This window comes from Pelophylax lessonae, assembly GCF_965119305.1.
Source record: "Pelophylax lessonae genome assembly, chromosome: 7".
In the NCBI taxonomy this organism is placed as follows: domain Eukaryota; kingdom Metazoa; phylum Chordata; class Amphibia; order Anura; family Ranidae; genus Pelophylax; species Pelophylax lessonae.
The window spans coordinates 40399058-40414417 of NC_138774.1; the positions used below are offsets into that span (position 1 = coordinate 40399058).

The window sequence follows — 15360 nt, forward strand, 5'->3', positions numbered from 1 at the left end:
TTCACATTCCGGGGGTGGAGAACTGGCAGGCGGACTATCTGAGTCGCCAGACCCTGGATCAGGGGGAATGGTCTCTCCACCCGGCTGTCTTCCGGATGTTGTGCGCGAAGTGGGGTCTTCCAGATGTGGACCTGTTCGCGTCTCGTCTCAACAACAAGGTGAGAAGGTTCGTGGCAAGGACGCGCGACCCTCGGGCAGACGCGTCGGACGCGTTAGTGGCCCCGTGGCATCAGTACAAGCTGATGTATGCGTTTCCACCGATTCAGTTGCTGTCCAGGTTCCTTCGCAGGTTACACTTGGAACGCAGCACGGTGATTCTTGTGGCGCCGGATTGGTCTCGCCGGTCCTGGTACGCAGACCTCGTGAATCTGGCGGTCGACGCCCCGTGGCGTCTACCTCTTCGAGACGATCTCCTGTCTCAAGGGCCGATATACCATCCTGCTTTACAGTCGCTGGCTTTGACGGCCTGGCTGTTGAGACCGAGGTCCTGAAGGAGAGGGGTCTCTCCCCTGAGGTCGTTCATACCTTGGTCAACGCGAGGAAGTCTTCCTCGGGGAAGGTTTACTACCGTACTTGGAAGGCCTATTTTGCCTGGTGTGAGTCCAGGGGGTTTTCACCCCACACGTACTCGGTTTCTCGAGTGTTGTCCTTCCTTCAAACAGGTGTCGATCAGCGTTTGGCGCTGGCTACGATCAAGGGTCAGGTGTCTGCGCTGGCCGTTCTTTTCCAACGTCCCGTGGCTTCCAACTCTTTGGTTGGCACTTTTGTTCAGGGAGTGCGGCATCTGGTACCTCCTAGGAGGGATCCTCTGCCCCCTTGGGACTTGAATCTCGTTCTATCTGTGTTACAACGTGCTCCTTTTGAACAGATCAGGGAGATCTCGTTGTCTATGTTGTCCAAAAAGGTCGCCTTTTTGGTTGCGATCACTTCGGCTCGCAGAGTGTCGGAGCTGGCGGCTTTGTCCTGCAAGTCTCCGTATCTGGTTATTCACTTGGATAAGGTGGTCTTGCGACCTAATCCTTCTTTTCTTCCGAAGCGAGTTTCGGAATTCCATCTCAATGAGGATATTGTCTTGCCTTCGCTGTGCGCGAAGCCTAAACATCCGAAAGAGGTGAGGTTGCATTCTTTGGATGTTGTTCGGGCGATTAGGGTTTACCTTAAATCGACTGAGTCCTTTCGAAAGACGGATTCTTTGTTTGTTCTTCCAGAGGGTCCTCGGAAGGGCATGGCGGTGTCGGCCTCTACCATCGCCAAATGGATCAGGCAGACCATTGAACAGGCATATGCCTTGCAGGGGAAAGTTCCCCCTATGCCTGTGAAGGCGCACTCTACTAGATCTCTGAGTTCGTCTTGAGCCTGTCGTCATGGGGCTTCTGTGGCCCAGGTGTGTAAGGCGGCGACCTGGTCGACCGTACACACTTTCACAAAATTCTACAAGGTAGATGTTCAGGCATCGGCGGATGCTTCCTTTGGCCGCAAGGTTCTTAGTGCGGCAGTTCCCTATGGTCCCTTGTTGGGACCCCTGGCTGTTGGGATACGTTTTTATCCCCTGGTTTTTTGTTTTTCCTGGGTTGTTGCTCCTGTTGAGCAAGTTTTTTTCCTGTTGCCCAGCTGGTTTCCTTCCTTTGGTAAGGTTCCTTTCTTTGATGTGGAGACTGCGTTGCCTTACGGCGTGGATGCGTTTCCCACCCCTCATGTTTGCACTGCTTTGGGACGTCCCCATTGTGACGAATATGAAGAGGCGGCGACTGTCGGAGGACGTAAGAGAAAACAGGATTTTTGTAAAATCTTACCTGTAAAATTCCTCTCTCTGAGTCCTCCGACAGTCGCCGCCCCCGCCCCTCTTTTGGGGTTTGGTTGTATACTCTACTGCTATTCCACTGAAACTGAGATATGGTTACAGGAAGTAGGAGGGTATTGACTGATGGGACCACCCCTTGAGGGTGGGATATGTTAAAAGCTTTAATGTTAACATATTCTGTTGCCTAGCTACTCCTTCGGAGCAAAGTCTAATACCCCCATTGTGACGAATATGAAGAGGCGGCGACTGTCGGAGGACTCAGAGAAAGGAATTTTACAGGTAAGATTTTACAAAAATTCTGTTTTTCCATCCATCTGGCGGATGGGATCGGATGAGAAGGGACAGGCGGTCCGTTCTCCGATCTCCCCATAGGGACAGCGGGGATCTGACAGCTCCGTCTCCGCACACAGAGCGGAGACGGAGCTGTCATCCGCCTGCTCAGCGGGGATCGGTGGATCGATCCCCCGCTGAGCAGAGAACGGAGCTGACTGTGTGAAAGGACCCTAATTCCTTAAGACTTGTGTGGGGTCTGTATCAACTGTCATAGGATTACCCACAACTTCTCATTGTTTCAGTAGAAGGTAACCTCTCTTTTTGTTTATCTTCATATGCTTCATGTGAACTGCCCAGGTTCCTTATTCTCTAAATGGAAATGACTGTATATTCAGAGGATACATTCATAATAACTACCTGATAATAATTCTTCTATTTTTACATGCTTATTGTTTTATATTTTATAGCAGTATTTCTTATACAAATGTACAGACTCTTCCTCTATTTTCTATTTCTATAAATGGAAATATTATTAGCATATCTGCTGAGACACAGATTAAATCAATTATCTGCAGAGGTAAGGCATTGTTTTTCATTAATCTGAATAGATTGGTAGACTTGAAAAGGGAACAGTAAAGTACAACTACTGCAGTGTTGCCAACCTACCAGATTGAAATTTACTGGCACAGCCAAGTTTTTACTGACATTTTTCAAAAGTTACAATATTACAGCTTTAAGTTTAAATTTCAGTATTTTGGCTACAACAAGTACAATATGCAATTAGCAATGTCATTTAAGGTAGATATTAAGGCAAAAAACATATTTCTTATTTTCAATATAGTAAATATTTCAGGGACACGACTCAGGAGGGAAAGAAATTAGAATGGGCACACACATGAAATTGACTCCCACAGCAGCACAGATGATGATGATCCCTCACCAATACAACAAATCCCCTCCTGAGTCACAGTGACAGTCACTCTCCACAGCAGGTAGTCCCTTTCCATCCACTCCAGTCCAAAGAGAAATGACAGTCCCAATCCCAGCTTGTCTTGCTCCCATCCTGCAGACCCGCACATGAGGCTCTGCTTAGCTCCCTTGCACCATGACATCCCACAATGTGCTCAGGCACCACCTCCGCCATTGCCAGTGCCGCTCAAACACACTTTTTTGAATCAAAACAACTTTATTGTGTACTAAAACATAACAGGAGATATACAACAATAAATGGCTGCGAGATAAGCAATATAGAATAATCCAGTCCGTAAATCTTGACATTCAATGCCATCCCATAACAATACAGAGCAATTTGTAAAGCAGTGTACGCAGATAAGCAGCAGGCTTTCGCATATTATATTGGGGATCACGATGTACAAGTAGTGGAAGAATTAAGCCACCTATCCCACACTTTATGGTATTTCCCCGGGCAACCTCTGTTAACATAGATAAGTTTCTTATAGGGGAGAGTGCTATTAATCTCACTAATCCACGCTGCCAAGGTAGGCACCACCTGTTGGATCCAATTCCTGGCCAGTAATTTACGGGCCTGGAACAGGGTCTCCTGTAGAAATTGAGCCATGTGTTTGTTGATCTCAACATCTGGAAGGAGTCCCAGTAAACATAATCTAGGGTCGAGTGTCACAGGCGCGCCCATCTGATCGTGGAGGAACTGGACCACTTGGGCCCAGAACCCGCGCACACGCGGACAGTGCCACAGCACATGGTCGAATATGCCAGTCGATAGCAGACACTTAGGGCAGTGGGACGCCTGGGTAGGTCGGAACCTAGCCATGCGTACAGGAGTGAGATATGCACGGTGAAGGATACAAACATGAGTGAAGCGATCTGACATTTTAGGGGAAGCACACTTGGCACCCATCAGTACATCCTCCCAGTCCTCGTCCAGAACCTCCCCCAGCAAAGGTTCCCATTTGGGTTTCAAGGCGTACGCGGTCTTGGTGGCCGCGGGTGTAAGCAACATTTCATACAGTAGGGCAATCAATTTACAGTGGTCCGCGCCCATGAGAACCCTAGTCAAGTCCAAAGGTTCCACCACCGGACAGTCCACCGGAAACTGGGCCCGCAGCGCGTGGCTGAGCTGCATGTATCGAAAGTACATATGGGGCGGGAGGGCAAACTCCTGTTTAAGTTGGCTGTATGTCTTCACTGCTCCCCGGTGTAACACATGAGAGAGCAGGAAGACGCCTCTGGATACCCAAACACCGGGATCAGGTATCTGCAGAAGTTCTGGCAAAGATTTGTTAAACCATAGCGGCGTATCAGCGTGCAAGGCCTCACAGCCCAGCTTCTGTGTCGCCAGGTCCCAGACACGTCTATAGTTATGTAAAAGACCCCCACGTGGGGAGGACCTGTGGGATCCCTTCACCTCCCCGTAGGAGGTCACAGAATGGGTGGGGAACAGGGAAACCAGAGTCCACGCAGACCAAAAGATGGCACCTCAGATTGTCCTGTTTATCCAAGTGGTAGAAATGGGATAGCTGAGCAGCCAAGTAATACAGGGGAAGATCGGGGACCGCAAGACCGCCCAAGGAGGTCGGGAGACGGATTGTACGCGAGGACAATTTGCGCCTCACCGATCCCCAAATAAACGAGTTCCAGAGGGCCTCAAGGACCTTAAAGTAGCGAAGCGGTATATAAACCGGGCAATGCCACATAACATACAATATTTTAGGAAGCAAAATCATCTTGAGGAGACCTATCTGCCCCATCACCCCCAGCGGGAGCCTAGCCCATGTCTGAAGTTTAGCCTTGAATAGAGATATAACTGGTTCAATATTGTGGGGAACGTACTCCGAGAGATCCCGAGATATATGTACACCCAGGTATTTAATCGTGCTGACACGTCGAAGGGGTAGGGAGGCCTGGTCAAAGGTAGGGGGAAAGACATCCACGGGAAGAATCTGGGATTTGTCCCAATTGATACGTAGGCCAGAGAACCTGCCGAAGTGCTCGATGACCCGCAGAGCCGAAGCCAGGGAAGGACCAGCATCAGATAGGTACAGGAGCATATCGTCAGCATACAGGCTGACCTTTTCCACCAGTGGACCAGCACGAAGCCCCTCAATAACCGAATGGGATCGAAGTGCCTCCGCCAAGGGCTCCACTGCCAGGGCATAGAGCAGGGGAGAGATGGGACACCCCTGACAGGTGCCTCTCGAGAGAGGAAACACGTCCGAGGTCCAGCCATTCGCCAGAACTCGTGCCCGAGGGGCATCGTAGAGGATAGTCAACCACTTGATGAATCGCGGGCCAAAGCCAAAGATACGTAGACAGTGCCATAAGTAATTCCATGCGACAGAATCAAAGGCCTTGGCCGCGTCAAGTGAGACCGCCACCCGAGACCCTATCTGAGCATGCGAGGCCTGCAAATTCATAAAGAGGCGTCTAGTGTTATAAGCAGTGTTTTTCGTAGGCATAAAACCCGTCTGATCGGGGTGAATCAGCGTTACAATAACCTTATTTAGACGAATGGCCAAAACTTTAGCGAGGATTTTCACATCAGTCTGCAAGAGGGTCCTTCCGAGGCTTCGGGAGCAACACGCGACGAAAATTGCGCATAAAATTCCACGGGGAGCCCGTCTACGCCCGGGGCCTTGCAACGAGCGAAACTAGCAATAGCCACCTGCACCTCCTCGGCGGAGATAGGAGCCTCAAGAGCCTCCACCTGAGCCGCCGACAACTGAGGGAGGGACAGGTCAGCCAGCAGCCCATCCAGCTCGGGGGCCTCATATGACACTTTAGATGAATAGATGTCGCGAAAAAACGACGCAAACATGCCGGCAACCGTGGCAGCGTCAGTAACTAGGGATCCGTCCGGACCCGCTAGAGAGATGACCACCAGAGGCCGGGCATCCAGGTGCGCCAGGTGTGCCAAAAGCCTACCCGGGCGTTCCCCTTGTTCGAATATCCGCTGTTTGGCGAAAAATAATTTATGCCTAGCCCTTTCATAGCTAAGTTGCTTGGCCACCCGCATCTGTAGTTTAAGGCTAGCGAGCGCATCAGGAGTCGGTGCAAGAGCATACTGATCCTCCATAGAGGCCAAGTCCTCCAGCACCTGGGCGTATGAAGCTCTAGAGTGATGTTTAAAATTAGATATGGCATGGGAAAGTTTGAGCCTCACATGGGATTTAAACGCATCCCACACTGTCAGGACATCCGAGGTGCCGTCATTAGCCGCGAAGAACGAATCCCACTCAGTGCCCAGAGATTCAGTGTCTGGGACTAAGCCGAGCCAAAACGGGTTAAGCCGCCAGTTACTGCGTGGTGGCCTGGACAAGACATCCAGGACCACCCAGTAAGGGGCGTGGTCAGATAAAATGCGTGGGCAAAACCCCGCCGCCTGCAGTTGAGGAGCAAGCTGTGGGGAGACAAAAATGTAATCAATGCGAGACATGGTGGCATGAGCCTCAGAAAAGCAGGAGTAAGCCCTCTTAGTAGGATACAGGTGGCGCCAGGTGTCAATCAGCGAGAACTGCGACATAACCCGACCAAATCGGGTCAGACCACTCGAAGGCCGGGCAGGGGGAGCCAAACTCACCCTATCCAGCTCGGGGTCAACGGTCATATTAAAATCACCCAACCATATGACAGGCACAGAGGGGTGGCGAGCTATAAAATCTAAACCAGCCCCGAGGATGGCCCCAGTGAACGGGGGGGCACATAATAGGCCAATAACAGGATAGGAGTTCCTGCTAATGTAGCATGTAAAAGAACATAACGACCCTGAGGGTCGGTCTCCACCGAACAAATGGCAAAGGGGAGGGACTTAGCAACCAGTACCGAGACTCCACGGGAGTAGGAACTGTACGTGGCATGGTACGTCCAACCCATCCAGGGCTTCCGCAAAGCGCGAACCAGGGAGCCAGTGGCATGGGTTTCAGTTAAAACAGCAATATCCACAGACTGGGCCTTCAAAAAAGTAAAGAGAGCCGTGCGTTTGATTTTGTCCCTAGTGCCACGAACATTCCAAACTAGCAATTTCAATGGGGCCATGGGAGTAGGTAAAAAAATGGCATGAGGATATATAATATCAGTGGAGACCAAGCCTGCAGGGAGGTACAGACAGAAACATAGCATGAAAACATGTGAAAACGGCAGCATCATAACACCATGAAGGACAGCACACAATAAACAGTCAGCAAACATACAACCCTAATCCACCCAGCTCTACACTGACCCCAACCTGTGTGAGCATATAACCCCGAACAATAAAACCCAACAGTACCCACATTGGAGCGGAAGGTGCACCAGCTGCAGCGGAGACCCCAAAGGGGCCCGTACAAATACAGCCGGGGCAACAGGCTCAGCATAGCAAGAAGCACAAACATAAGCGCAACATGGGCATAGTGTAATAAGGGGGCAAACATTCTCTGAAGACCAAGAGAGTTCTCGTAGCAGTGCCAGCAAGCAGCCCCCACAAGACAGGACATCTGGGGGGCCGAGCTGGCGGAGCAGATCGAAGGGAGAGCATACGGCAATCTGTAAAAGGTTCATCGTAGCATGAAGTGAGTAAACGGTGTCCAGAACAGGGGGGAAGGGGGGGCCAGGGTATCACAAAGGGGAGCAGATCCGCAGCAGTCTTACGTGTCCCAGGCAGGGATGGACGGAGCAAGGAACCAGGGTCAGCAGCGACAGAGAGGCAGCTCCATGCTCAGGTGACACACAGGGCAAACAAGGGCAGCGAGGTGGGCACAACAGGTGTGATGGCTGTGGGTAAGAGTGTACTCACGCACTATGCAGGCCTCAATCTGTCCAACCATGCCACAGCCTCCTCAGGGTCCTCGAAAAAATGCACCCAATCCTCGCCCACCACGCGAAGCCTGGCCGGGAACAACATGGCGTACTTCAGGTTTCGGGCGCGTAGCCTCCGTTTAATATCCGTAAACTTGCCTCTGCGATGCTGGACCTCTGCGGAAAAGTCCGGGAACGCGAGCACCTGGTTGTTAAGGTGAGGGATGTTGCCCTTGTCCCGGGCCAAGCGAAGGATAGCATCCCGGTCCCGGTAGTTTAGGAATTTGGCTATGAACACCCTGGCAGGCGCCCCCGGGGGTGGCGGTTTGGATGGCACCCGATGAGCCCGCTCAACAACGAAAGATTGAGAGAAGGCATCCCGGCCATAGGTGGTCACCAGGAGATCCTCGAGGAATGTGGCAGGAGAGGCCCCTTCAGCACCCTCAGGCAGGCCCACGAAGCGCAGGTTGTTTCGGCGCATACGATTCTCCAAATCGTCCTGTTTAGAGAGCAATTGGGAAATATGGCGTTCAGCCTGATCGGAGGAGGCCTGCAGAGGGGGGACCGCATCTTCCACATGGCCCAAGCGGCGCTCGGTCTCGGACACCCGGTCCCGGAGCTTCTGGAAGTCCTGGCGGATGAGGGATACATCAATTTTCACCTCCTCGATGCGAGCCGTCAGGGTCGCCTGACAAGTGGAGATGGCGTGAAGCACTTGTGCCAGGTCAGCCGCGGATGCAGCCGGGGAAGAAGACGAGGCCGCGCCATTTTCTAGTGGGGCCTCCTTGTCCTTGTGCCGGAACTTGTCCAGTTTTGCAGCGGCCTCTGACTTCTGCCGGGTGGGAGACATGCCGCCACACGATCTGGGAGCAAGTGGGAGTCGGAAGTAGGTAAGTTCTGGACTCAACGATGGAGCAGGAAAGTTAAATCAGGATAGTGCCGGTGGAGCTCTCGTTCAGTGCGACTTACTCCATTGCTCTTCAGGCCACGCCCCCCGCCCAAACACACTTTAGCAGGCACTCGGATGGTCTAGGGTAGCTCTGGACTGGAACTGTGCATGCGCACTTCCAAGCCGAGTGTCACAGCCATATTTTTTACTGGCAGGCCTTTCCTGTCACTGGTATTTACTGGCAGGAGAAAAGTGCCCATTTTTTTCTGTCTGCCAGTAAAAATACCAGTGGTTGGCAACACTGAACTACTGTGTAGCACTGATCAGCAAGAACTATTGCCAGTATGTGTAATGTAATATATAGCTACCACTATGCTGTAAATATGTATGTATTTCTCTTTTTTTTTTTTCAAATATTTTATTTTCAAAAATTGAACAAAAGGCAATTACAGTACAGGGTAATCAAAACAGTCCAATAACATGAAGTATTCAGCAAGCATAGAATACGACCATCTTATGTAGAGCAAATACCAACCCAAAAGGTCATGTAGAAACATTAGCATGGTCAACACCATAAGAGGGACAACAGACCCAGCGTAAGTGTCATAGGCACTAAGACGTGTCAGAGGTCACTGAAGGTGTTTATGTAAACATCTGGGTGAAAGCACCCTATACCTCGAACTGAGGTCTGTACAATCAACCCACTATTGTAACTGTATCTGTCGCAGTTGGAAGAGGAAGAGAAGAAAGTAGAGGAAAAAAGGAATGGCACAACAGGGTAAAACAGAATGGGCGAGGGGGGGGGGAAAGGGGGGACAGTTCTGTGCCGGGCCACGCGCCCCCCCCCCCCCTAGGCAGGCACCCTGCCTGGGTTCAGGAGCACATCAAAGATTTCCCTCTGTCAGAGAGGACGAAAACCTTCCAATATCCCCAGACCTTGTTTATCTCGACTAACCGCTGCATGCAGTCCTTAATGGTGGGCGACCGGGAAGTTTTCCAATACAATGGAATGCAGGACTTTGCCGCGCATAGGACGTGCGGGACAATCAATTTCTTGTATTTTCTCAGCGGTATGCTGGACAGTTGCAGAAGAAAGAAGGCTGGAGAGTCTGGAATGGAATGATCAGTAAGATCTCTTAGCAGGGAGCCAACAGCGGTCCAGAAGTCCCGAAGCTGAGGGCACGACCAGAAAATGTGGAGAAGGGTACCCCTCCTCCTGGCATCGCCAGCATACGTCTGAAGTCCCCGGGAATATCTTGCTCAAGAGGGACAGCACCCTGTACCACCTGGTGAGGAGTTTATAGATAGATTCCTGGAGCCTCATGCAGGTCGGCGTTTTCAGTGCAATAGTGCATAGATTCATTTTCTGTGTCGGGGTAAGTTGTACTTGAAGGTCTCGTTCCCATTTGGAAAGGAACGGAGGGGTAAAGCCTTCTTCCGGGGACACCAAGATGCGGTAAGTCTGCGACAACATGTGGGGCAGGTCCCCCTCCCCATCGCATAGAACTTCATAGGGGGTGAGTTCATGGTTAAAGCGATCTGGCGTGGGCAGCGATTGAAGAAAATTATGTAGCCTGGCCGCTGGCCAGAAACCGAGAGCAAAGCGAGCCGTAGGGTCCATCAGCGCCTCTATGGAGGGCCAGCCCCCCGGACACAAGAAGTGAGACACCGATTTCCGATTGTGGCGCATTAAAGACTGGAAGGCACATTCTGAGAGGCCCGGTGGGAAGGCCGGGTTACCCAAAATCGGGAACAGGGGGGAAGTGACTGTGGAGATGGCAGAGTGAGAAAAGAGTGAGGCCACCACCGAAATGTTGACCCCTATCATAGGGTGGGACTTAACAGAGGGTGGGCAACTGTCCCTGCACCAGGGGGCTCCCCCAAGAGGGAATCCCGAATGCGCCTGTTCTAATTGCACCCAGAGTTTACTTGTGGCATGTCTACGCCAATCTAATAAGCGTCCAAGATGGGTCGCCTGATAATATTTAGCCACATTAGGTAGGGCCAGGCCCCCATATTGTTTGGGTAGGGTTAAGAGCGAGCGGGACAGTCGTGGCGAGCCCGATGGCCAAATGAAACGTATAAACAGAGAATGAAGGTGTTTGAAAAAAGTGTACGGTAACTTAATCGGGAGAGCTTGTAGCAAGTACAATACCTTGGGGAGTACCGACATTTTAAGGAGGTTGCACCTCCCGAACCATGTGTATGCCACTCGACCAGGAAGCAAGAAGTTGATGTATCGTGACTATCAGCGGAGTAAAGTTAAGGTCACAGAGTCTAGCGGCATCAGGAGCCATACGGGTGCCCAAGTAGGTGAGTGCTACACTAGTCCATAGGAAAGGTAGGGAAGAGGATATGTGAGCGAGCACGGCAGGTGGGATGGCAACCCCCATAGCCTCCGATTTACTCAAATTAATCTTGAGGTTGGCATAAGTACCGTATAGTTCTAGTTCCTTAAGGAGATTGGGGGCAGAGATGACCGGATTGGAGATGGAGAACAGCATGTCACCCGCATAGGCGGATACTTTACATTCCACATCCCCAATCGTAAGGCCTTTGATATCCGGGTTGGCTCTCACCCTGCTGAGGAAAGGCTCTAAAGAGAGAGCGAAGAGTAAGGGGGAAAGAGGGCACCCCTGGCGAGTGCCATTTGAAATAGGGAAAGGATCCGAGAGGACACCGTTGCATTTCACCTACGCCGTGGGACTAGAGTAAAGTTGCCCAATCCCTATAGTTCCAGTAAGGAGATCGGGGCCTCCAATTGGTCTTTCTCGTCTGGAGAGAGGCATGGCAGGTGTGCGGAAGCTATGTAGTCATCCAGTTGATGTGCGGGGGACGCGAAGGAAGGCAGGTTATACAAGTTGGAGAAAAATTCCTGAAACTTTGCCGCAATCTGCCTCGGTAGGGCAACCCGTCGTCCCGATGTGGATTGTACGTGGGGAATGTATTTCGCTAGTCTCTGTGCCCGAACGGATGCCGCCAACAACCGACCACACTTAACACCTGAAAGGTAAAACTTCTGGCGGAACCTCTGAAGATCGGCCTTCGCTTTTGTAAAGAGAAGGTCTTGCACTTTCTGACGCAATGCGTGAAGTTCCAACTCTACCTCCCTAGAGAGGGAGCGTTTGTGTCTAGCCTCCAGGGTGTGAATTTCGCCCAGCAGCTGTTCCAACAGCTGTAGGCGGAGCTTTTTGAGTCATGAGCCGTGCTTAATGAAAAGACAACGTACTACCATTTTGTGTGCTTCCCATATTATCCCCGGATCGCAGTCCTCCGGGACATTCACCCGAAAGTATTCTGTGAGCTCTCGTATGACCTCCGCATGTACTTCTGTGTTTTGAAGCAGCGAGTCACTAAGACGCCATATCTTAGTGACATCCTCTGAGCCTTCCGCTAGGCAGTAAGTCATGGAAATTAGCGCATGGTCGGAGAAGGTTATCGAGTCTATGGCAGTGCTCTTCACAGCATGGAGTTGGCGGTGAGGGATTAGAAAAAAGTCAATGCGGGAATATTTTCCGTGAGGGGGTGATTAGAAGGAGTAATCTCGTTCCCCACTGTGTTGAAGCCTCCAGGCATCCACCAGTTGTGCGCCGTGAAGTGGTTGTAGAAACCTCTTTCTAAGCCCATGAGGGATCGAAGAAACCCCAGAGGAAGTGTCTGTCGGCTCCAAGGGGATATTAAAGTCCCCCCCCATGATCAGCTGTCCGTCCCAAAAAGCATTTCATTTCTCCAGTACACCCACCAAGAAGGATGCCTGCCCTTCGTTGGGGGCATATATGCATGCAAAGGTAAGGCGGAAGGAGCCAATGGATCCTTTGAGGAAAAGGTAGCGGCCCGCGGGGTCCATCAGCATATCATCACAAGTCCAGGGTATTCTGGCAGATAGGAGAATGGAGACCCCCTTAGATTTTGCCACAGCGTTGGTTGCATGGTACGCGAGCAGATAGAAACGATTTCTGAGGAATGGAAGGCGGTCGTCTCGGAAGTAGGTCTCCTCAATGAATGCCATGTCCGCTCTGCAGCGGTGTAACTCTTTGAGGAGAACCCTGCGTTTTTCCGGGATGTTAAGCCCTTGTGCATTTAGAGAAACTACGCATGGCCCAGCACGGAACCTGTTACACACAGAGGAGAAGTCACAAAACAAGGGAGACAAGGCAGGCAAGGGGGAGGATAACGACAAGGGAAACAGGACACAAGAGACTGGAGAGGGAAGGGAGAGGAGGGGAAAGAAAAGATGGGAGAGTAGACTAAAGTCCGAAGGGGACTAAAGAGCAGACGTACTGCACTGACGCCGGCAGGCAATCTGTCTACCGAGCGCCAACCTATTGGGGGTCAAGGGTGGAGATGGAACAGTCCAGAAAACCCGATTCCGGCCGTCCAACCTTCCCAGCCTGTTTGATAACAACAAAAAATGGAAAGGAACACTGGTGAGCAGGAAGAGGAGTTTAGAGCGGACTCGGGAGACAAGGAGTAAGGCACGTCAATAGAAGTAGCACAATGACAAATAGAAATTTGGGAAAAAAGCAGTCGGAGGGAACACAGGAGTGGAGACAGACGTAAAAGCGTCGAATTGAATACCTAGTGCGTGAAAAACAGAACAAATATCCAAAATGCAAGCAGTGCAAATAATTCTCTCAACATGGTGCAATGAACAAAGTAGATCACAGGCGGAGTACGGACTCCCCCCCCCCCCCCCCCCCGAACATCCCCAAAGGTGTCCGGCCGCCCGCAGGAGAGACCCAATCCGTCCAAAGATCCAAACATAAACCAGTGAGTCCGGACCACCTGGATCATCGGGTGGGAAACTGTAAGGGCCACTCACATCCCGACAGCCCCTCCCGCCACCCGGGGGTAACTTATAGGGAATCCCGCCCGCACCCCAACCAGGGCAGGGCGCCATAAAAGAGGGGGAAAAGGGGGCCCCTGATGAACCACATCCTCTTCGATCCAGGTAATCCAGTCCCCCCGAAAGTAAACAGAGTTAAGACCAAGCTGCACCCCCCCCAAGAATGCCCCCCAATATCACCTGTATCTGTCCCTCCCGCGCCCGCCCCACCACCAACCACCCCCCCAGGCACACACTGAGCAACCCCGATAGCACTCTCCGCCACCAGCACCCTGGGAGGTAAACGTATAGTAAGGCAAATAGTCCCCCATGCCAGAAAAAGTGCAGAGAGGTGACCCTGCCCCACCTCCAATTTCTGGATGACCCCACCCGGTCACTGTCCCAAAAGGGGTCTACTGCTCAGTCTGTAGCGACAGGGAGCCAAGAGTACAAATGTAAAGCTGGATACACACTATCCAACTTTTGTGGTTAGATTTCCTTCAGATTTACCTTTTCTATGTAGTGCAAGGGCCTGCCAGATTGCATACAAATTGAAAGTGTTTAGATTTGACCTCATATTATATGGTTTTGGTAAGTCTAAAGGGAAAAAGTCTTCAGAAAATCTTATAGTGTGTATGGCCCATAACAAAAATGGTGTGACAACGGTAGCAGGAAAACAAGGCTGCACCGTAGGCAGCACAACAACAGTCAGGAGGGTGTGAGGGCCCAAGTCAGTGCACCCGGCAGGTAGGGGGATTAAGGGGGGGGGAAGCTAGGAGCAAACCTGGTCCACAGGGACATCCGAGGAGTAGGGAGGAGATGGGGGAATCGAAGAGTCCAGGCAGGATCAGTCCTTAACCTGAAAAAAAAAAGGAGAGACACCGTTACAGTTCCCTGTGCACCTCCGGGGCCCGAGGTTAAGAGCCGCGCCGGGCCAGCTGCGGGCGGGGGGAGCCGCCGGGGCCCCCGAGGCGACAATTCTGCGGTCAGAAGGTCTTGGCAACAGAAGAAGCCAGTTGGGTATTTGGATGGGTTCCACGTCTAAGAAAGCGAATAGAGCAGGTAGGCTTGGGATCGCAGCGTGAAGGAGGAATTGGGCTTGTGAAAGGTGAGGGCGAGTGGATAGCCCCATCTGTAGGTGACACCATTCCTGCGGGCCAGGTCCAGAAAAGACCAGAGCAGCGCCCTGCGATAGAGTGTGGCCCTGGATAGATCCGGGAGTATTTTCAGAGTGGCCCCGTCAAAGTCCAGTGTGCCCACATCCCAGGCCTTCTGGATAATAAGTTCTCGGTGGGCAAAGTGGTGTAAGCGACAGAGCACATCCCGCGGTCTGTCAGGATCAGGGGAGCGGGGGCCCAGCTATCCGTGCAGACGGTCGATTTCAAGGTTTGGGGGTAACGACTCTCCCAACAGTTGAGCAAAGATAGCTGACACCGTAGCCGCAAGGTCTTCCGGGCCCGTGGCCTCAGGTAGCCCCTTGATCCGGACGTTGTTGCGCCCGCTGCGATCCTCAAGGTCCTCCATGTGTATCTGCATAGCTGCGGTCAGCTCCTCCTGGGATTTTTGTGCTGTCTCTAAGGCCACCAGGCATCTATCCATGGCGCTCACCGCTCCCTCCCCCGCCGATACTCGGTCAGCTACCCGCTGTACCTCTGCCCGCACCGCGGTCACCTCACGGCGATGCGTCTCCTCCAGGCGGCCCACGATTGCTTCAACTTGCTTTACTTGGCAGAGCGCGGAGTATGGCACGAAGCTCTGCGTCAACTTCCACCCGATTAGAGAGCAGCGAAGGACTAGGTCCAGGCGGGCAGAACGCAGCAG

General features: G+C 52.0%; 1 protein-coding gene across 3 annotated transcripts in view; it reads left to right on the forward strand.

Moving 5' to 3' along the window:
- The window catches only part of LOC309559451 (class I histocompatibility antigen, F10 alpha chain-like), a 751751-nt gene that overhangs the window by 88635 nt on the left and 647756 nt on the right, over positions 1–15360 (forward strand). The window lies entirely within an intron of this gene.